Raw genomic sequence first — 23,458 nt, 5'->3', positions numbered from 1 at the left:
CAGACTCCCAGCCAAGACCCGTTGTTACCCTCATTTCAGTCTATTGAAACCTCACGACAGTTGATCCTAAAGCGTTGATATTGCTGTCTCCACTGTATGGATAAGAAAACCAATGCCTCAAGTGTGAATTGCCCCAGATCATATTGCTGGATTGCTAGGAAGAAGTGAAGTTGTGTGTCTCCCCTGCCCCGCCCCCCACGGTGGGTTCCTTTAGAGCTGGAATCATGGCTCCAGTCTTTTTCCCTCAGAGCGAGTGTTCAGTTAACCCTCCATGACTGGATGGATGCATTGCTAAGCAGAAATGATCTTCTATGTTATTCTCACGCTTTGTTAGACATTATTTGTTAGAAATGACTCTTTGATTAAACTTTCTGAGTGTTTCCCCTGCCCCCATATTAGGCTCCTCCAGGAAGGAAAATAGACCTTCATAGACTTGTGGCCTCTGCATTGGTTCTGTTATTTGCAGATGAATGGGAGTTGGGATGTGAGAAAGGGGTACCATTTCCCCCCTGGAGGAAATCACTATGTAATGATTTTCCAAATCCTGTGCCAAAAAAACAGACAACAACAACAACAACAAACTATGAGACTCCTAGTCCCATACAAGCAGAAGATTCCAGAGGGGGGAAAAATACTCTTCAAATTCTCTGGCATAGGAAAGTTGGCTGCATGTTTTGAATCTGTATGGAGGTCAGAAATACCGAAACCCTCTACCTTCCATCCTCCAGTCCCTCAGATTCCCTCACCAACCTGTTCATTCCACATGCCGCTTGCCAAGGCAGGTGTGAGCTCTGGACCAGCACTGACCCGGCGGGCCCTCCTCGGCCAGTGCTGATAAGGTTGTATAGCTGTGTCCTCCCAGGGCAATGGGCGCTGTGGTGAGGGAGGCCTGGACTTGGTATTTAGACAAACTGGGCCGTGTTTTCTGCACTTTCTGTGCCATGTGCCCATGTGAGAGTGGGGTAATGAATGCATGTGCAGAGCAGAACTAGGACGGCCACAAAAATATTATTTCCAAACCAGCAAAACCGCAAACACACGAAAGGCAAATATTTCTACGGTAAATGTATGCCCCCCCCCCCCAGCTAAACTGTAAGAATAGCCATTATTCTCAGTATCACAAGGATTCCTCATTTGTTTTGCATTACTAGAAACAAGGAGTCCTTGTGAAGTACTTTTTCACATAAATGTGACTTTCCATTCCAAATATCAGTGACGATCCTTGTAAGTAACGTATCGTCTTCTCTGCCTTGCTGGTCTCAGAAGGGATAAAGCTAACGGGGTTTATGGACTGTACGGAAGTGACCAGTGTCCCCCTAAATTCATGTCCGCCTAGAATCCGCAGTGTGATTCTTTTAGTCTGCTCAGGCTGCCATCACAAAATACCATAGACTGGGTGGATTAAAGTAGAAATTTATTTTCTTAGGTTCTGGAGGCTGAAGTCCAAGATCAAGGTGCCAGCATGCTCAGGCTCTGTGGGGGCTCTGTTCCTGGCTTGCAGACGGCCCCTTCCTCACTGTGTCCTCGCATGGTGGAAAGAGAGAGTGAGCTCTGGTATCTCATTCTCTTCTCTTAAGGACTTGAGTCCTATCAGATTAGGACCCTATTCTTAAGACCGAATTTAACTTTAATTACTTCCTAAAGGCCTGATCTCCAAATATAGTCAGTCATGCAGGTGGTTTTGGCTTCAAAATTTGAATTTTGGGAGGACATATTTTAGTTCATAGCAGTGATCTTATTTGGAATTGGTGTCTTTGCACCAATTTTAACTTTTAACTTTTAGCTAATTACATCTAGTTAAAATGAGGTCATCCTGGATTAGAGTGGGCTTTATCTAATGACTGGTGTCCTTATAAGAAGTGAAAACAGAAATAGAGAAGAGAGTGCCACATGAAGATGGAGTCAGAGGTAGAAAGGATGTCCCTACAAGCCAAGGGACATCAGGCTTCTGGCAGCCATCAGATGGTAGAAGAGGCAAGGAGCACACTCCCCTCTGAGTTCCCAAGAAGGAACCAACTCTGCCCACACACTGATTTCAGACTTCTGGCCGCCAGGACTGTGAAAGCATAGATTTCTTTTGTTTTAAGCCACCCATTTTGTGATAATTTATTATGGCGGCCCCGGGGAACTAGCACACTGACTTCGTCACCATAGTGGTGCCCTGCTGTTCGACATGGCGGCCTATTCAACATGGCAACCTAGTTTAGGGTGTTTGTTTGCTGGGCACTTGCTTTGCTGTCACATAGTAGACACTAACAAGGAAGTGTTGCTGAGTGAAGATAGAGGGTCTTACTATCAGTTTTCACTCATGAAGCCTAGAGTGGCTGGTAGGAATAAGTGGGTAGGACATGGAGCAATTCCTGGCACACAGTGCGGGTTAGCTTTTATTTCATAAAGTCAAGGTTGCTGGTATCCTTCTTTCTTTCTTCCTCCCTCTCTCCCTTCCTTCCTTCCTTCCCAATGAGATACTATTTATTTTTTTGAGCCCTTTAAGTGTTTATAATGCATTTTTGCATTAACGCATTAGCTCTCCACAATGTCCTTGAGAAGAAGACAGGACAGGTATTGCTACCCCCATTTTAGAGATGAGAAAACTGAGCTTCAAGAACGTCATTCTCTGATGAAAATCACTTGGCTCATTATGACATTGCTGAGACTCAGCCCTATACACTACTCTCATTTCTTTAACCTGCCTTTATAGGAGTATTAAATGAGGAATCAGAAGAGACGAGCTTCGGTTGGAGCTGTACCAACGTTATCTGGGGAGGCTGGTGCTCTAACTTCATGTTGGATAGCATATCCCATTGTTATTAATGTGTCAATGTATTCGAAACTCATTTGTTCCTCTAAGAAACGGTGACTGAGTCCACATTACGTGCTGCTGGTTTAGGCACTGGAGTGTAACTGTGAGAAAGACACAGAACCTGCTCTCGTGGAGCTTCTGGATCATGAGGAAGACAAGCAATTACTGAGATGGAAGGTGAAGGAATGTTATGCCAGTGGATGCTCCCAGCAGTCTTCAAACCAAGCCTAGAGAGGGTAGAGGGAAGGCCTCCCAGAGACGCTCCCAGTCCAGAGTCTGGGAGATGAATAGCAACTGGCCAGGCAATGGAAGAATGCCAGTTCAGGCTGATGGAAGAGTCGAGAGGTGCATTTTGCTCAAAAAGAAGGAAGGAAGGAGAGAAGGAAAGAAGACCATGTGGCTGACAGTTAGACTTTGAACCTGGGGTGGGAGTGTAGTGAGAGGTGAAGCCTCTAAGGAGGCAGGGGCCAAAGTCGGGAACAGCCTGGGGCCCTCTTTGTGGATTCTCAGGTCCCCAGGCACGAGGGGAGGCCATCGAAGGGTTTCCTGCAGGGGCATCGCGCTCAGATGCATCTTAGAAGCTTTGTTCTCACCGCTGGTGGAATCTGGGAATAGAGGCAGAGCCCCATCCGTTGGCTGCACGGGGATTCCAGCGGCCCGGCCGGGGTGTGACCTGTGCAGGACGCAGGGTGCACGGGGCCCCCGCTTGGTTAAAGGCTGGGAGGAGGGATGAGGACGCGGCAAGGACGACTTCTTCTTCTGGTGGAGGAAGCAACACAGAGACACGTTTTTCAATAAATTATGTTTTAGTAACCACAGGAGCAAAGTGAAGAGGAATTAGAGGCGAAGTGAGAATTCAGTTCTGCTGGGTTTTCATGAAGCCGTGAGTTTATATTTGAATCCTGTTTCCCCTGTTCATTTCTTCACTTGTCTCGTCCACGCAGCCGCATTTCTGATGGTTCTGTGGCGCCGTTTCTGTGGGGGATTTTATTTGGAATTACCGTTAAAGTAGTTCCCTTACATGTAGTAATTGTTTATATATTTCTATTAAGTGAATTTTCACAGGTGCATATGGCATGCCGAGGGCTGATTTGAATACCATATGAACTGAGAAACATATTGAAGACAGGCAAGATTGTGGGCAAGGATTTCCTGGGAAAAGGATGGTCTTCCTGGGGAGGGATCTGAATGTCTTCTGGGACTTCCTGAAAATATTCACTAGAAAACACACTAGGGGGAAAAAAAAAAGCAACAGCAAGGAAGACTTCAGCAGCTGTGTGCAAGAGGGGCCGTGCCCTTGAGTCACGTGAAGAAGACACGGGGCTTTCAGGGGAAAGAAAGGCTTTGGTTTGAGCTTCCTTCCATCGTGGTCCAATCTTGTCCAAGCCATAAAATTTCTCTGAACTCAGTTCTTACAGCTGTAAAATAGAGATAATGACATTAGTATTACAGTTTTTAAGTTGTGTATAACCTGATGCTTGGCAATTCAGTGCTGCAAAATAATAACTCTTAATACGATGATTTTCCTAAGTATTTAGACGCCAGGACCATCTCCTCTTTGAGACAGAGGGACCCCTTGGGTAGTGACTTACCGAATGCCTTCTAGCATTCACAAAGCCAACAAACAAAGCAAAGCTCTTCCTTAGGGGTGGAAACTTCCCCTACTTAACCCAAGCCAGAAAAATAGATTTATTTTGGAAAGTTTTTTTAAAAATTCATCAGGCTATTGTTTCTGGGGTTGGAGTTTGATTTGGTTTGAATTATGGCAGCACAAAATAAATACTGTAAATAAATAACAGAGATACCCTTTAATTTTAGAGCTGAGGAATCTAAGTACACTCTGTGCTGGATTTATAAACACGCAGCCAGTTTCCAGATAGAGTTACTGAAAACCAGGGCTCTTGTAATTGTCCCTGTGTGAAGCCCAGGCTGGGCAGGAAGAGTAGTGCGGTCAAAGCCTGGCTGATCCCGGGGGCAAAGCGTGAGCCAGTGCCAGGCTTCAAGTCTAGGTGTCACAGTGCCTTTTCAGGAATCTTAAATATCCCCACCATCATGCAGTTGTGCCCATTGGTCGATGAAGCTGGAAGGGGCTTTAGCATTTGTCAGGTATGGGCCCCTTGATGATACGGTTAAGCTTCCACCGTGAATTATTGGCAGAGCCCGGAGTGCTCACTTTTGCTTACATAGCACGCTACAGTTTGCACAGGGTTCCCATTTACAAGATCTCCCTCAAACTTCAGAGAGGTAGAGTCACCTGCCCGCATGATTGTAGGCTCTCATTGAACCAGACATGTAAGAAGTACCCTCATACGTGTTCCCTGAGTTCATCTGTTTGAAATCGTTCCCCCTGTATAGTGAGAGACTATGGAAGTGATTTGCCTGCCTCACATTCTCAGCTGTGACACCAGGATGAGATTTGAACACATCTCTCTTTCTAACTGCAATCCAGTCATTATTTTACTATAACATTATAGTAAATTGCAAATAGAATAAGTTGTTGTTTATTTACTTATTTCCATTCTCCCTCCTACTTGGAAAAAAAAAAAAAACAAGGGAGAAGAAAGAGGAGAACAAAACATAGAAGCAGGGGTATACATGGAAAATCTATAGTACTTCACTGAGGAAGAAAAATGCCATATGGCTAAGAGGAGAAGTTAAATCTAACATCCCAGTGGTGGGTTTTTCTCCTATGTTTCGGGAAAACCATTTGCTTTCATTTCTGAAATGTATACCTACTTCCCAAAGTAGGAATCATGGACTACTTTGAGGATTTGCAAGCCCCTCTCTCGGAATGGACCCGTTTACCCCCTTGGGAATGGTAAGATTAGGAACCAGAGGCAGCACTGGGGGTCCAAGCCGGGATGAAAACCAGCATCTGGCGTCCTTTGATTTCTCCCACCAACATACAGATAGGTGGTAGGGACAGTGGGTGATGAAGTGACTCCCTGACCCTGGGAATGAGGCACTTGTGATGGTTGCTCCGTCTGAAGCTCCTGGGGCTGCCTGGAATCAGGCCCAGCTTAACAACACACGACGTTGTGCAAAGCTGATGGGTGCCTTGCATGAGACTGAGGCTGAAGGTGGGAGGTCCCAGCTGTGTTTCAGGAGAGCCGAAGGGCAAGGCTTTGGGTAGCAAAGAATCCAGCTGATAGGTGTCTGGACAAGATCCAGACCAAGGTAGCAAGGGAGGGTGGACTTCCTTTGCCCGGAGGCTCTGTAATCACCAGACTCTTGTGTGAAGCTGGTTCTTTAAAGTGATGCGCAAGTATGAAAGCATAGTGAGCTGTAGTATGGAAGGAAACATCTTGTTTACAAATGTCAGGCAGTAATTAGCATATTTTAAAGAGAGGAGCCACAACTGCTGGCTTTTGTTAGTTGAAAACCTCAGCGCTTTCTTGTGGTTCTGCTTTAAGAGGCCGGGTAGACATGGAGGCTCTGAACCCGGTTCATAAATAGTTGATTTCATATTTTAAAATCTTACACTAAAACTGTCACCCCCTCTCATGGATCACAGATGGTGAAGAACTAATTTGTTACTGTTTGATAACTGCTTTTATGTATCAAAGCTCTTATTTACTGCTCTGTGGGGGAAATGACAGACTAAGAGCGATTGTGTGTTTCTCTCTGCTTCTCTTCAACTGCAAAGCTTCTTGTTTTCTCCTTAGCATGTTTCTTATTTGAAATACAAAATTGTGAATCTTTTGCATATGCTTGCTTGATTGAACCCACTTTTGGGGGGGATATGAAGATGCCTCTCCAAGCACAGACCTGAGGCCTCCTTTCTGATTTTTAGTGTCCTAATGCTACGTAATAACATGCAGACCAGTCTCCACTCCCCTCTCAAGTCACAAAATGTTTCTAATTAGAGATGCAAATTGGGGCTTTGCTTTTGAAAACTGTCAGGGAAATGTATGAAAGTGCAAGAACAGTTATGAGGTGGATCCAGATCAGATGTTCCTAGTACCCAGGCAAGCCCTCTTTTTTTAACTACTTATTTTTATTCGTTTGTTCGTTCGTTCATTCCTTCATTCATTCATTTCGTGTTTAATTCACTTTTTCATTCAATCAGCCAGTTGAATTATTTCCTTTGTAGTAGGATATTCTGGCTAGATTAGAGTTTAGCTGTAGGTGGGTGCAGTGGGGGCTGATGTTGGTATATGCTCATCACCACCCTTACCCCTGCCTGACCTTGGAGTGCCCTAAGCATAACACAAAATGTCTAGAAGAAAAGTCAGCAATCAATTAGCTCAGGTTGGCAAACTATAGTGCATGAGCGAAGAATGACTCTTATATTTTCAAATGTTGGGGTTTTAACAAAAGCTTTTCTTATTGTGAAAATTATATGAAATTCAATTTTCAGTTTTGTTGCAACTCTGTGACATCCACTTGTTGACAAATCAGTTTGGGCCACTTTCACACCACAGTGGCAGAGTTGAGTTGTGATAGGGTCTGTGACCCACAAAGCCTGAAATGTTTATTTTTACAGAAAAAGTTTACCAAACTCTGAGCCAGCTCATTCCCTGATTTCTTTGACACAATAGGAAAGAACTCAAATCATACCCCTGGTTGTGATTCAGACATGTATAAGCCATTCTGATAAAATGTGTGTGTGTGTGTGTGAGTGTGTGTGTGTGCATGAATGCACATGGGTTAGGAGGAGGGGGATGTGGGGTGCCAGAAGTTGTGTTGGTATGATAGGTTTTATTCAATAGTAGAGACTTTGTAACAAGGGGAAAAATTGAAAGAAGAGGGAAAAGCAGAGATTTATGAGTTTGAGGTAATCCTTGAACTCAAATTAACCCATCCTCCCCACCCTAGTTCTCCCAAATACAGAAAGAAGTGCAAGCATTAGAATTGAAATAATTGTATCCTGTAATTTGCAGCTCTTCTACTATAAGACCCAGATTCTAAACCTCCATGCATTGAAAGAAGGTCTTTCCTGCTGACAGATAGAGAGCCGAACCCCCGGGGCCCAGGGGCCATAGAGAGGAGGGGGACTGCGAGCAGTGCAAGGGGCCTGGTTTGGGACAGGCAGCCGCTGCATGGGTAAAAGTAGCAGCCAGGGTCTATTAATCAGGAAATTTAGGGACCACATCTTGAAGTTGTGTTACCTACACCAGGGCTAGCAGGCTGATGGGACTCAGGGCATGGTCAGGCTTTGCATTGGTTCACTGAACAGTTACTGTTCTCAAGGTTGCACTAGGTGTCAGGGATAATAGGAGGTGCCTATTTCAAGGAGGTACCCATGGCATATTCCTTACTCTAAGCGCAAAAAAAAAAAAAAAAAGAAAGAAATGCAATCCAATAAATAAGCACAGAGAAATGGCCCTGTGTGCAATTTAGCCTCATCCTTTGTCGCTCTCCCTCCACTCACTGAGCACCAGTCATCCTGCCCAAGGTTGCCTCCTGCCTTAGGGCCTTTGCACATTCTGCTCAGTTTCTGTACACAGATATTCTTTCTCCACACCAATTTCATCTATTCTTTTTCTTCTCCTTTTTTTATCTAACGTAACTTCATCTGAGAAGACGTCACAACTCTTCAGACTAAAGTCTTTGTCTTTTGTGTTTTCGTTAACTTCATTTTGTCTTCTTTTCTCTGATAATAGCACTTATCGAAGTTTGCGATTATATTTGTATTAGTGCTATTATTTATTTGATGTCCTCATATTGACTCTAAGATCCCTGAAAGCAAAAACAATGACTGTTCTTTCTGTCATCATATCCCAGGTGCCCAGGAGAGGGCTCGTATGCAGTAGTGAATTCCAGTTTCTGAATGCATGAAACCTGCCTCCCCTCTGAGCCTGTCTGTGTTTCAGGCACCGTGCTAAATGCTGTCCACATCATACTGTACTGCACATAGCACTCCACGGTAAGGAATTAATCTCATTTTACAGATGGAGAAGACAAGGATGCTTTGAGGATTTGGCAGAGTTCTGACGGATAGAACCCATTTCAATCTGACTCCAAATCTCTCACGACTATTTCACAGATAAGGAAATTGTGTGTAACACATCATGATTCAAATCAATTCCCACTAGGAAAGAAAAGTGCCATGGAAAATATTTTATTCTATACACAAAAAGGTTTCCTCAGCATGTTTTATCAACATAATCATCGTCACATTATCATCATTAAGACATGAAAGAGAGGCAGACAATCGAGCGGCTCTCCTTCCCTTCTCTGTCACGCAGGGAGCAGACGGGACAGGGAATTGTAAGCTGTGTTTTTGCTCTACTTTAATCATGTTTCCTTTCTTGAATAATGACAAGGTGCTAGAGTGTTGGGAGGAGTTAGGGAAGAGCCCGCGGCCAGCTGATGTGTCCCACCCAGAAGTGGGAGGGGACTTCTAAGTCCTCCCGCCCCTGGTTGACTGGGAGGAACAGAATAAATATCCTCCTACATGTTTGTTTCCAGGACCCTTCCCATCTCACTTATTGTAGGAAAATCTCTGATTTTTTTCTTTATTTGAGAATAAATTGCTCACGTTCAGCTTAATTGTGCTGTATTTTGAGGTTTGAGATTTTAAATACATTTTCATATAAGTAATTCAAGCTATCCCCGCCCCCCCCCCCCCAAGACACACACACGTTTATTATGTTGCCCAGGGTTAGATTTTGAAGCACTGAACATATGAAATCGAGAAAATGTATTTTCCATGACGCTCTTTGGAAAACACTCATGCCTCATAAATACTGGGATGTGGGCTTAGCCCACAGTCCGTGCATGCCTGGGGGTCACCCGCCTCTTATCGTGCATTTCTGCATTACTCTGCCCACGTGAAGTCTCGGGGGGTGAAATGGCCCTGTGAAGCCATTTGCAAAAAATGCATGTAAAGAAGATCAAGACTTCAGAGTGTTCTTAACCTTCCTTAGAACAGAAAGTCATGGTGCTGATGATGCCGGGGACCATAATTAACACAACAGGCGTTTAGGATGCATCTTGCATTTGGCAAAGACCCCTCACAGTTACTTTTGTCATGAAATCGTCAACTCTTCTTTTTAGTATTATTTAGTATTACTACCTCACTATGCAAATGAGGAAATGGAGTTACAGAGGGCTTATGGGAAATTGCACACATGATACAATAAATGAATGATGGAGCCAAGGAAACTGTCTTACTGTCTTCTAAGGAATAGAGGGATATTTCTCTGCTACCTGAATTCTCTCTACATCTATCCTCTAATTCCCAAAAAACACAGTAATACAGGAGAAAATCTACAAAAGAAATGTCTCAGTGAAAGATTAAAATCTTGACTTAAACTCACACTGAAGTAAAAATAAGATGACCACGTACTCGCCTGGGAGGGTCCCAGTGTATGCAGGTGTCCCTGCATAGTTGTTCCCTCCTCCCACCTTGACACTCCCAGTGTCCCAGTGTGACTAATAGGCCATGGACCTTGTGGACAGTAAATCACATGACTCCCTACCCCTCCCACCGCCAGGCCCAGTTAGAAAGGACTGAGCAGGCTTGGTTGGGGAGGGGTAGGGAAGAAAAGGAGAGGTGATCAGGCACACCTGAAGAGGAGGGAGAGGGGCTGGTCACCTTCTCCTCTGTCTTTCTTATAAGCCTGGTTCTGAAGTTGTGTAAGAACAAGACACATTCCACAGCAGTCACTGAAATCACGGGGATGTCTCCTCCCTCCTTTCCCTCCCTTCCGCTTTACTCCCTTCCTTCCTTTCTTCCTTCCTTCCTCCCTTCCTTCCTTCTTTCCCTCCTTCCCTCCTTCCTTCCCTCCTGAATAGTATCGTTACTCTTTTTCAGTCTCATGGAGGTATAATTGACAACTAGAATTGTAAGCTATTTAAAGTGCATGTTGTGATGAGGTCCAGGCACGCTGTGAAAGGGCCCTCCTACCTAGTTAGTGGACACATCCATCACATCACATACTTATCTTTTTGGGTTTTTTGGTGAGAACATTTAAGTCCTACTCTCTCAGCAAATTTCTTAGACAATACAGTGTTATTAGCTGTAGGCACCTCGTTATATTATACGTTAGATCCTTAGATCCTGCTCATCTTATAGCTGACTTTGTACCCTTTTACCAACCTCTCCCTGCCCCTGCCCACGCCCAGCCCCTGCTTTTCTACTCTGTTTCTCTGAGTTTGACTTTCTTTTTTCTTTTATAGATTCCACATATAAGTGATACCATGCAGTCTTTATATTTCTGTGGCTTATTTCATTTACTTCAGTGCCCTCAAGTTCCATCTGTCTTCTTGGCGGCATTTCCTTCTTTCTCGTGGCTGAGTAATATTCCATGATCTATGCAGCAGGAGAGGTCTTTCTTTTTTTTTAACTTTTTAAATTCCAGTGTAGTTAAAATAAAGTGTTATATTAGTTTCAGATGTACATTACAGTGATTCAACAGTTCTGTATATTGCTCAGTGTTCATCATGATAAGTGTACTCTCAATTCCCTTCATCCATGTGCCCCTCCCCACCTCCCCTCTGGTAACCACCAGTTTGTTCTCTGTATTTAAAAGTCTATTTTTTTGCTTGTTTCTTTTTTTCTTTGTTTTTTTTTATTTCTAAAATTCCACATATGAGTGAAATTATATGGCATTTGTCTCTAACTTATTTCACTTAGCATACCCATCCATGTTGTTGCAAATGGCAAGATTTCATTTTTTTATGCCTGAATAATATTCCATTGTACATATATACCACATCTTCTTCATCTATTCATATAATGATGCTGCTCCCAAAATTGGACTATTGTAAATAACGGTACAGTAAACATAGGGGTGCATGTATCTTTTCGCATTAGTGTTTTCATATTCTTCAGGTAAATACCCACTAGTGGAATTACTGGATCATATGGCAATTCCATTTTCAAGTTTCTGAGGAACCTCCATACTGTTTTCCACAGTGTCTACACCAGTTTGCATTCCCTCCGACAGTGCCTGGGGGTTCCTTTTTCTCCCCGTTCTCACCAACACTTGTTGTTTCTTGTGTTTTGGATTTTAGCCATTCTGACAGGTGTGAGGTGGTATCTCATTATGGTTTTGAGTTGCCTGATGATTAGTGATGTCGATCATGTGTCCTTTGGCCATCTCTATGTCTTCTTTGGAGAATTGTCTGTTCATGTCTTCTGCCTATTTTTTTTGGATTTTTGTTTTGTTTTGTTTTTTGGTTGAGTTGTAAAAGTTCTTCATGTATTTTGGATACTAACCCTTTTTTGGATATGTCATTTGCAAGTTACCGTCTCACATTCCATAGGTTGTCTTTTAGTTTTGTTAGTTGTATCCTTTGCTGTGCAGAAGCTTTTTATTTTGATGTAGTCCCAGTAGTTTATTTTTGCTTTTGTTTCCCTTGCCTCTGGAGACATCTCTAGAAAAATGTTTCTACGGCCAATGTCAGAGAAATTACTGCCTGGGCTCTCTTCTAGGATTTTTATGGTTTCAGGTCTCATATTTAGGTTTTTAGTCCATTTTGAGTTTATTTTTGGTATAACAAAGTGGCCCAGTTTCATTCTTTTGCATGTAACTGTCCAGTTTTCCTAGCACCATTTGTTGAAGAGCAGGAGAGGTCTTTATTAATAGGACTTGAGGTTTGCACAGCATCCGTGACCCCTCATCTGGATCCTCCTCTCGCTTTCCCTATGGCTGTGCCCCCACCCAGTTATGTGGTGTCCTGTTGGGCTTCCACACTCTCTGTCCACCTGCAGCCATGGCCAGTCACTCAGATTTGCCCACAATGTGTGAGGAAACACTTTCTTCCTGTCTGAGCCATGGTTTCTTCCCTTAGTCTTACTCATGCCGCCCCTGAGTCCTTCTTGACGAGGAGCCCCAGTCAGCACCCAATGAAGCATCCGCCTCTGGCTGCCTTCAGGTAAGACTGGACTCCTCACCCACTCCTGAGAAGGGCCCCACATGCACCTCTTCCACTTCTGGAATCCCCTTCCCCCTTCCCTGCCTTCCCGAGCCTCAGCACCCTGGTCTCACTATCAAGCTCTGCTTCACATCTTTGCAGCTTTATGTGTGTAGCGCACACACATGTGCGTGTGCGTGCTCGTGTGTATGTGTAGGGGGTGGGGCAGAGAACAGAAAGCTCAGATAAAGGACCCTTTCTAAAGTCATGCTCTTACCCTCATGTGTTTCTGTTTGGGGGATAAAAGTGACAACATGTTTAATATTACATGGCAAGAGAAAGACTCATTTTATACATTCCTCCTTACACATTCCTCTTAGGAGGTATTAATGTGGATACTTCTCACCAAAAAAGAATAAACAGTGCCTTCCTAAAGTACCATTGGTCCATGAACTGCAGTGCATGCATGTCTTAAATATGTGGAAGTATAGAAAAAGATTTCTGTATGTTCCTTGAAGATGTTTATATTTTAACATAGGAAACAGATGTGAGTATAAAAGAGAAGGGATGTGTTTCCACAAAGCTAAAAGTATGTGAGAAGTGTTTAAAATGGTCGCAAAACTGCTGTTGTAATCCTTGGTAGAGGACTGTGGCCTGCACTTCTCCTCAGTACACTTTATATTTTACTCTGGAGACCATATCGATTGAGTTTTCAAACCTTCGTGCCCTGACCAAGGTACTGCCTCTGAGCGGGGCATCATTACGGCTTCTGGGTTTGCTGATGCTGTGCTCACTGGCAGAGGTTTTATGACTTGGAAGGTATCGGTTTGCATTTAAGTGGAGGACTTAGAGGATGCCAGGCTAAGGCATTATTTGCCAGAATTTTAACATTTTATACAAATAGGGCTGAATTTCTGCTTAGAAACAGGGAAAGGGTCATTTAAACAGTTTAAATATTATTAACTTGCATAGAAAAAGAGAAGGAAAAAAAAAAACCCTGAAGTTATAATGGCATCCACAGCTAACTGGATAGATTTATTGAAGTTTTTGTTCCATGTTAGAAATATATCTACAGATGCCTCATGGTAAAATTAGGTAGGCTTATGGCACTTAGAAAACTGAAATCTAGAAACACATGGAATGAGTAAGATGATATTTCCAGCAATCAATGCATTCTATAAAATGATTGAAGAGAGCTTCTTCTACACAACAATTTTGGACTTATGGTCCAGTTCTGTGTTTCTTACCCTCAATTACAGTAAAGGCCAAATCCCATTATGACGAACTGTAATAGATCATCAAAATTCTTGAGTTAGACCTAGAAATCTGTTATGTTAATGTGCTTTGATCTAAATGTGACTAGGACTTGGAAATCTTTTTGTTATACTGAAAATTCTGGCTGTAAAGATATTTGGCTGATGTATTCAGTTCTTCCCATTCCTAGAGCAGGAAAAATCCTAGAGTATAAAAATTTCAGATTGTTTGGTGAGGCTGGCCAGACCCCAAGTTGGTCCCAGGTCCAGGCTGGGGGACTCCTGGTGCGGGGAATGTAGCTTTCATGTCTGTTTATTGCAGATCCAGTAGAGGAGCAGAGATGTAAGAAACTGTGGACCCAGGGGGTGGATGTGGCCCCTGGGGCTCCCTCTGTTTCTCACACAGGGAGCACTCGGGTCTGCTGGTCCTCCACAAGGATTCTGTCAAGTCACCTGACCTGGGGGCTCTTGAACTTCCTCCAGGCCAGACAGGAGCCACTTCAGCTCTCTGGGGGACACCCATTATCATCCAGAGTTCTTCCTGACTCATCATTTCATAAAATCATGTGTGTCTGCTCAAGCTTTCAGGGCGGGACCAGCTAAAAATGCAATTGCTAAGATAGTCTTCTGAAATAAAAGATGATGCTGACACCTCTATCTGAGAAAACACTTCTCTTCTGAAGGGTAAGGTATTAAAGGCATGTAAAAAAGAACAGGTCAGCATTATGGAGCCCAGTAATGTCTTTCTTTTCATCATGGATGACCCAATTCCTTTGGGCAAGCTCAGAGACAACAAATAAACAAACATGGATAGGGTCATTTCCCCCAATGTAGAATTTGGTATATGTGTCCTATATGGAAAAAAGATCAACTTGACCCTTCATCCACTAGAGGACTAGCAAAACAATGCATTCCTATGGGAGTTTGTGCTCCAAGAAATCTCTCCATGCGTGTCAGAAGGAGAAGAAATATCCTTTCATACACATGCGACTGAGCAATCTGGTCTTTTAACATGGCCAAGTGTTGTCTAGGTTCTCAGAGCCTCACTCTGGGGGATGTTTGTTTCCACATCTCATTCTTACTTGAAAGTCTTTTGGGAAATTACTGGGATCTTTGAACTTTTTTTTTTCTGTAGGTCATACTAACAGTTCTGTCTGAGAATCCAGAGAGGAGGTGCATGAGAGCTTTCTAGTGTGAGAAAGATTATCTGAAATTTGGAAATATGCAAATAAGATTATTAGGTGTTTTCTCACTGTGGTGCTAGGTTTGCACCTTTGATTGACTTCCTGGAGACTGGGCTATTTTACAACTCTGTGGTGCAGAGATTAATGTGTAGATTTTTATCTGGTAGAGGTGCAAATAATTTTTGTCCAGTGGGGAAAAAATAGCCACAAAGATTAATGGTGTATGGCCCCATAGTTTGTTAACCAGTTATGTATCTCACCAAGCAGTCTTTTTCTAACATTCCTTTATTAAATCACACATAAATATACAGCTCCTCTAATTCTCATTGAATCAGCATTAACACCTTAGTGGCTTTCTCACTAATTAATGAGCTGACTAAATCTTTGGCGTGTGTTTACATTTGTATGAGAGTTGTGTTTTCTTTAACCTTTTGAAAATTAGAATATAGCCAGGAAATAATAGGGGATAGGGGCCTGGGAATTTCTCTGAAAACTTGGGCACAATTCCCTGAAGAGCATGACATTTCTATCCGTACTCCCTACTCCCATGGAGCTTTTCTGAGAAGGATTCTGTTACTTCCACTCTTCCCCAGAAAATGTCCAAATATGTGCACATGCCAGGGATGACTGGATGAAGCTCAGACTCCAAACAACAGTGAGATGAAGCAAACAGAAGTTCAGTGGCTACTCCCTCGTGTCGAACCTCTCTGACAACAGGATATGGGAGCCCTGATCAGAAGCAGGTGCTGCTCGTGACCTTGACAAACTGTGGCTCAGAAGTCTGCACCCCACCCTGAGGTCCTCCCTGTACCCTCCCTCCACGTCCATCCGATCAGCCCTCTGCCAGGAATGACTGGTGTTTGCCACATTCACCTAAGGTCGCAACTATAGCCTGCCCCGCTGGGACAGCTTGCCCCGGGAGCTTTGGCCTCACCGCCTGGGGACCGTCTTCCTGCCTTCCTCCTGCCTCTCTGCTTTGTCTCAGAATGGTATGGGGCTAGTGAACACACCTTTTTCTGTTGGTTGTTTGTGATAATTTGCTCCTCTGGCTTCACCGTCATCTACCAAACGTGACTGTCCATGACTCACCATGTTTCTCCTGCTTTTTCTCCATTTTTCTGTGTGGGGCATCTTAAATGCTTAGGGCGCCCAAGCATCCTCCAGATCCTTTTATTTTGTATTGCTGAGTAATTCACCTCTTTCTTTCCCAGCCAAGTCTTGGGGGCTTCAACTTTTCCAATGCAAAACAGGCCATCCAAGGTATTTTGCTAAGTAGAAGAATTATGGACGCCAAGAAATAAAATCACTTCTCTAATGGCTGTGATCAGAGTTTCTAGCAATCTGAAGATCAACATGTTTAACCTTACTGTCCACTAGCATAGGTGGTTGGGCAGGAAGTGGCACCAGTGAATGAGGAAGAATCTGGAGAAGGACCAGATTTGCAGGGGAGATGGGAAGCCCAGCTGTGGATGATTCCAGGTGAGGTGCCTCTGAGACATCAGAGTATCACGTGATGGCTTCCAAGACTGGAGAAGTTTGCTTCAGTGTTGAAACGTTCTGCTCTTCCTCTCATTTAGGCTTCAAGGCCTTGACACCATTTGCTTCTTTCTTGCTACGCCCCTCCCATTTGTCTCTGCATTACAGAGAGGCTGAGTGAGGGTCTGGTAAAATAGTCAGGAGTTCTGGACTCTGGAGCTGACCTACCAGCAGACCCCGGGCTGTGCCCACAGTAGCCTGCCCCACGTTTTGCACACGTGCTCGCCCCATTCTGTGTGGTCTTGGCCTCAGTGGCTGGACATAAAGCTTCAGCTGCTGTTTCACAGCTTGGATTTTAAAGAGCCCATAAGGAGAGATTGAAACCCGAATGTCTAATGCTGCCTTCAGATGCACCATCCATCACCCAAACAGTCTGCGTGGAGCATTAGTTGCTAGAAAACTGTCCCAAACATGCTTTTTATATCTCACCCTCAACCAGAATGAACCACTCAGATTCAACCAATCGGAGTGTGCAGATTTATACTGTTGGGCCACAGCAAATCAAAATAGTTTAAGTTCTAAACCTGCATTATGGGCAGTGAAATTACCCTAAACTGTGTGTCTGGGCTTGTAAAAATGATGGCCTGGAGGATCTGGGACATTTCCTGGGAAATATTTAATTACGTATTTTTGAGTCTGATTAGGGAAGTGTAGTTATTGTGGACCAGACTCACTTGATATGACTTTGACCTGCCCCAGACCGACCTGCACGGAAATCTGCATTGTGCCAAATCTTCTCGGAGGTAATTTACAGAGTAAACGTTTTCAAAAAAAGTAATTAGAAAGATAACTGGGTGGAGAGCTGGGGATTTCACTTCTAGTTTGAGCTTGACTTCCAACCAGCTCCGTGCCCTGGGTCGAGGCCCCGGTTTAATACGTAAGGGTGAGGCAGTGAGACCAGTTACCAACACTAGACCATAGGGGCCCATGAACCTGCCCCCCAGTGCAGAAGCTTCAGATGTCAGGTCCTTGCTCTGATGACCCCCTTGAAGCTTGGGCGCGGACTTGGAGATCAGCCAGGAGACACACTTGCCTCGGGTATGAACATTCAGTGACGCAGAGACCCCAGAAAGTCCGTGGCGTGGCAGTGGCGGCTGCAGCCCAGCTGCGTCCTGGGAAGTGGCGCTAGTCGCAGTTTGGGTGCGTCTGGGTGCACGATGGGGAAGTCACTGACGGGTGGCAGCCACGGGCCACCTCCAGCAGATCAGCTCCGTGGTGTGATCTGGGGGCATTGCTCCTGGTGAGCTGCCCGTAAGTCTGCTGTTCATGTCCTCCCAGTGATTTTTGCAAGTTCATCTGCAACATTAGTCTCTTTATGCTTAACATGGCCGGACTCAGTTTCTTGGGCTTACAACTAAGTACTCTGACTGTCATGGTTATAATTGGACAAAACATGGAGTTGCCTAATTACAACCTTTTCCAGTTACCAACACTAGATTAAATCATAGCATTGCTCTATGTTTAAATTCCTGTCTCCTCCACTGATCGTTGGTTCTTCAAGAGCAGAAATGATGCCTTGTCTCCACAGCCCTAGAACTTAATGCTCTCTCTTACCTGCCATAAACTGAGTTCCATCACAGGGATAAGAGCAAAGTGTAACAGATGTTCGAAGGAGCTGCTTATGGATTCAAGAAAGCCTATGAGAAGAGTATCGTTTAGGTGAATCTGGAAGGGGCATTCCAATAGAGAGAAAAATGGGTATAAAGACACGGAATGGGACATTCAGGGTGGGGCAGTTAATTTGATGCTTATGGCCTACATTGGAGGGTTTCTCCCCCCACAAATCTCGCGGTAGCATTGTAGTGCTCCCAGTGAAATCAGCATAGGTCAGGAGAAGCAAATAGGCAAGAGCACTTCCATACATCAGAAAGAGCTTCCAAGTTTGCAAATCATAGCTTTAATGAACTGAATACATTAATTGACTACATTAATATCTAAAGGCAGAATTGGCACGTAAAAGTGGGTGGATCAGCGACAAATTGGCATCTGGTTTGTAAATCAGTCTTGCTAGCTTGGTTAAAGGGAGACTGCAAAAAAAAGATAAAACCTATCTATTTTGATGATGATAAATTAAGGCTTCTAAACAGGGAAGACTCAGGAGCAGACTAAGGATAGAGGATAACTTACTAATAAGGAAATGCCATCCTGTAGAAAATGATGAGCTAGGTATTCCATTATGCATTGTTTAGCCATTTGCACAATATGCCTTTATTTTGAGCTCTTATATTTGGCATGGCTAGGAAATAGGGTCTCTGGAAGGGCGTGGTGTATGTGGATAGTAGGTCCGGAAGGGAAACATGGAGGCTTTTAAGGGAAAGCTGCCCTGAGGATGCATGCATCATATGCTGGGCAAGAGAGAAGGTTCCAGGCTCTGGAGTAGAATGAAAGCAAATTAGAAAAAGCACTTTCCTTCCACAAACACTATCTGAGTGGACTGTTTGCAATCATGGATGCATGGGAGCAAGATGACAAAGACCTGGTCCCTGTATTTCAGGGACCTTTCTGTAGAATGACAGACATATTTCAGAACCTCATGACAAGGTCAACAATAGATGCATCCCTGAGACACAGAAATCAGACTAATCATGTGTGGGAGGAAGGACTGTGAGGCCAAGGAAAGCCAAACTGACAGCTTCTCCGTAGGGAGGGTCAAGGCAGGGTGGCTGCTGAGTGGGGCAGCGGCCAGTGGCTAATGCCCAGGGTCCCACCTCCACTTCTCACCCACCTCCTGGTCCTGTAGAGTCAGCCCAGAATCCCCGGAGGGTGACCCCACCCCACTCCCGATCCCTTCCAGCATTCTCTGGACTCTACCTTCCACTGCTGGTTCAGGTGCCAACAAGTGTCCAGCCATTTTCCATCTTTGAGAAAGAAGTTGGTTGAGATTCTGTACTGACTGACAGCCAACCTCTGCTCCCTTCCCCATTTTGGAGATCATTTGGGTTTTATGAATATTTCTTTAGTGTTGGATCAATGGTCCTTGAGAGGGAGGAGAGAGAAGGGGCTTGTTCAGCCTGCCCCCTCTTGCATCTCTCATTTAGCCTGCACACCACACTCAAGAGGCAGGCGCCATTATTAAACTATTAGAGATAAGCTAAACGCCAGGGTGGCGGAGCTATTGAGGCAGGGCCGGATTAGAGCCTGCAGTCTCCGCACTGTGCTCCCCTGTGCAAGGCGGGCCAAAGCAAGGGGACGGCAGCCTGGGTGCTCCAACGGGTAATGTGTGGCATCCACACGAGCGTGAGCTGCAAGGAGGTTAGTGACAGTGACGTGAGGCTGGTGGGCGTCCATGGGACTTTTGAGGGGGGGGGGGGGGGGGCCTTAGAGCAGCGGTTCTCACACTTGGCTGAACATTAGAGGTTTAAAAATTCCTCTGCGCAGCTACATCCCAGACCAATTAAATGAGAATTTCTGGAGGCAGGACCCAAGCATCTGAAATGTTTTAAGCTCCCCAAGTGATTCCACTAAGGTCAAGTTTGAAAACCACGGCTTTATGCAGCACTTCTCAAATGTTGATGTACCCAGGAGCGACCTGGAGACCCGATGATGTGGATTTGGATTCCGTACTTCTAGAGTGGCACCCGAGAGTCTGACTGCCTAACAAGCTCCTAGGCAGTGCTGATGCGTCTGTCTCCCCCATGGCATGTTGGGCAGCGAGACCCGAGAGAGGCGCAAGGCCCTTCGCTCCAGAATTAACACTGGAGAGGCTGACCTGGTTCCCTTGGGGGATTCTTGGCCTGATCCTGTCCCTGTTGTAGGCTGCCTCCACATGCCAGGTTCCTGGGTCTCAGAGCTGCTCTGCTGAGTTGGTGGATGTTTGGGACTTCACTTTTCCAAAACCACATGTCCTGCCGGGTCCAGCTCGAAGCTTCCCCTGTGCTTGGGGGTAGCGTCAGACACGTGCAAGCTGAGGAAAAGTCATTCATGGGGAAGCCCCCTTAACTGAGAGTGAACAGCCTCAAATCAGAAGAGGAATGTCTCAGCTGGAAACTAGAAAAGGTCTTTTTCCTTCGACCATGGAGCGATTCTCCTGGGCGGTAGGAGCCACTTGTTTCACTTGAAGAGTCAGCTTAGATGACGCACAAGAGGTGCTGTACAGGGATAGATGAGGGGACCCCAGAGGTTTCTTATTGCTCCAACTTGTCAGCAAGTGAAACTCGAACAGCTTTTTCATGCCTTAAACAGACCCACATAAAGCAAATAGGAAGAGTCCATCTATTATAAAATACCTCCATTAATAGCATGTTAGAAATATGCTGCTTGGGTCCCACTCTTCTGCAGTGAATGGGATTTGGACCATCCGGTGGGAGAGAACTTGAAACCCCAAGGGCAGATGATGCGGGGGTAGGAAGGTGGGTGGAGTGTGGCCCTCCCCCAAGGGGTCACTCCTCTTTCCAGGTCCCTGCTCTCCAGATCCTCCACACGGCCATGGGGGTGGGTGGGGGAGTGGAAGCAGAGAGGGTAATGGTTTCTTCATCTTCTCTTCTGCCGCTTTGCAAAATGATGCTACCATATGTGCTGTTATATTTAAATAGCAGATGCAGAAAACTCACAGGGTAGAAACATGCAGAAGCATGGTACCATTTGCAAACAGGTTTTCCAGGGAAAGCTCACTTCCTTGCAAGGTTTAGAATTTATCGCATCCGTTTTGTCTCTAATTGCAGTGGTCTATACAGCAAGGAACGGTTAGTGGTTCTCTCTCTCTCTCTCTCTTTCTCTGTCTCTGACTGGCTAATGGATGGAGTGTGCAGCTCTGAAATAGGCTTATGTGAAATTGCTTTTCACACCATTAGGGAGCTGGGGCGATCTCTTCAGCAGTGCAGCCTCATGCAAACACTGGCTGGAATGCTCTCATTTTAGAGAGCATGGCTGCAAAGATCTCACTTTACATCCGAGAAATGCCCGAGTAGGCAGAAGCCTTCATATTCATTCCCCTTAACAAGGTGAGGGAAGCACTTGGCGGGGGGGTCAGGGGGAATGCACAAAACAGACAAAACTTGACAATAAGAGAAACTACTTCCCTGCCCAGCTCAAATGTGTGGATTTAATTGGGGAAGCCAATGAGTTGTAGAAAAAGCAGAGGAATGATGAATCTGGGTTCAAATCTTGTTTCCACAGCTTATTGGCTGAGGGAGTTGGGGCAAGTACCTCAAGCTGATGGAGTTTCCAGTTCTTGCTGAGTACAGCAGGATGGATCTCCTGCCCTTCCTGATTGTGGTCAGAGTGCGATGTGACAGTGTCTGTAATGAATCTAGTTCACCATATACAAGCTCGTGGTTATTATAATTAATTAAATGTGCTTCATTAGCTCAGTTCCTAGGGGAGCAAAGCACCACCAGTTAATTATAAAGCTGATTACAAGTTTTAAATCCATAGTATAATATGCTCATTCTGTAGTATTAATATTAATGCTCATTCTGTAGTAGCTAGAGAAACACTTTAAGATACTAATATATTACATAAAATGCCATCAAATGCGACATCAGTGGGAAAAAGTTTAGGTGGAGAATGAGGAATATTAGTCACACTTATTTAATCATTTGTATGTAACGTAAGTGTTAAAGCAAGCACAGCGGATGTATTCGTGATGACAAGGTTGCTTTGATTCTGTGGGCATTTTCATATTCACACCTAATTCATTAAAATAAAAATCACTTTAAATTATCATTAAGAAAGAGATATTATGGAGTAATGTAACAGAAATTCTCGCTTCCTCCTTGACCTTCAGCCCTTGCTAATACCAGGGTGAGGGCTGGGCTTTAGGAAGGGCCAAGGATGACATGGTAATTAAGGACTCGAGTAGTATGCAATTTAAAAAAATAAAATTTAGGGCGCCTGGGTAGCTCAGTTGGTTAAGCAACTGCCTTTGGCTCAGGTCATGATCCTGGAGTCCCGGGATGGAGTCCCACATCGGGCTCCGGGCTGAGCAGGGAGTCTGCTTCTCCCTCTGACCCTCTTCCCTCTCGTGCTCTCTCTCTCATTCTCTCTCTCTCAAATAAATAAATAAAATCTTAAAAAAATAAAAAAATAAAAAAATAAAATTTACATATAGTTAATGAGTATACATTTTACTATATTCATTGGACACCTGTTACTATACTGAAAAATTAATTTAAAAAGAAAAACTGAATGCTTTGTTTTTAGATTTAAAATAGATATACTTGTCTCAATGCCCACAGTGACAAATGTTTCAACACTCTCAAGTGCTGGAACGGAACTGAAGTTTGATCTTTGGTTAGACCGACCACCAGAGTCATTCCATCAGAACCCGGTATTTCAAAGAGATTAGGATGTTCTTTGACTTCTCTTTGTGGAGACCATTGTAATAATAATACACACCAAAAAAATGGCAGTACATAATATGCAAGAACATTGAGAGTAGTATCTGAAATTAAAATATGTGACTGTAAACTCCCTTCTTTCCATATTTCCCCCTGCCCCTATCAGCAGGGCCCTTATTAGAGAACGTCAGAGAGAGAGAGACATTAGTCATAACTTAGCTGAGAGTTTCAAACTTTAGTTCTGATTATCAGGAACCAACATTTGAAGGAATTAGCATCTAGTTTATCTTCAAATGACAGGATTTCATAGAACATGTACATAACTGGCTGCTTTTCTCTTCTTTAGCTCACCTGTGTCTTAGGGAGGGGCAGTCGGAAATCTTTGTGGATTCGTTGTACAAGTAGGACTTGTTTCTTAGAGTTGCATACAGGCAAGAGTCAGAGTGAGCGTGGGTTTCCTGCTCCCCATGTTCACTTCACATTCCATCCTAGAAAGGGAACAGTTGGGGGGTTAGTCGTAGAACCGCCCTCAGTGTGGGAGAATGCAAAAGCAAGGGAACCTGTGGCTTGCTTTTACAGAATTCAGCCTTAGGACTC

The sequence above is a fragment of the Phoca vitulina genome, unplaced genomic scaffold (assembly GCF_004348235.1).
Source record: "Phoca vitulina isolate PV1807 unplaced genomic scaffold, GSC_HSeal_1.0 scaffold42, whole genome shotgun sequence".
NCBI lineage: Eukaryota > Metazoa > Chordata > Mammalia > Carnivora > Phocidae > Phoca > Phoca vitulina.
This window is presented reverse-complemented; position numbering follows the sequence as displayed.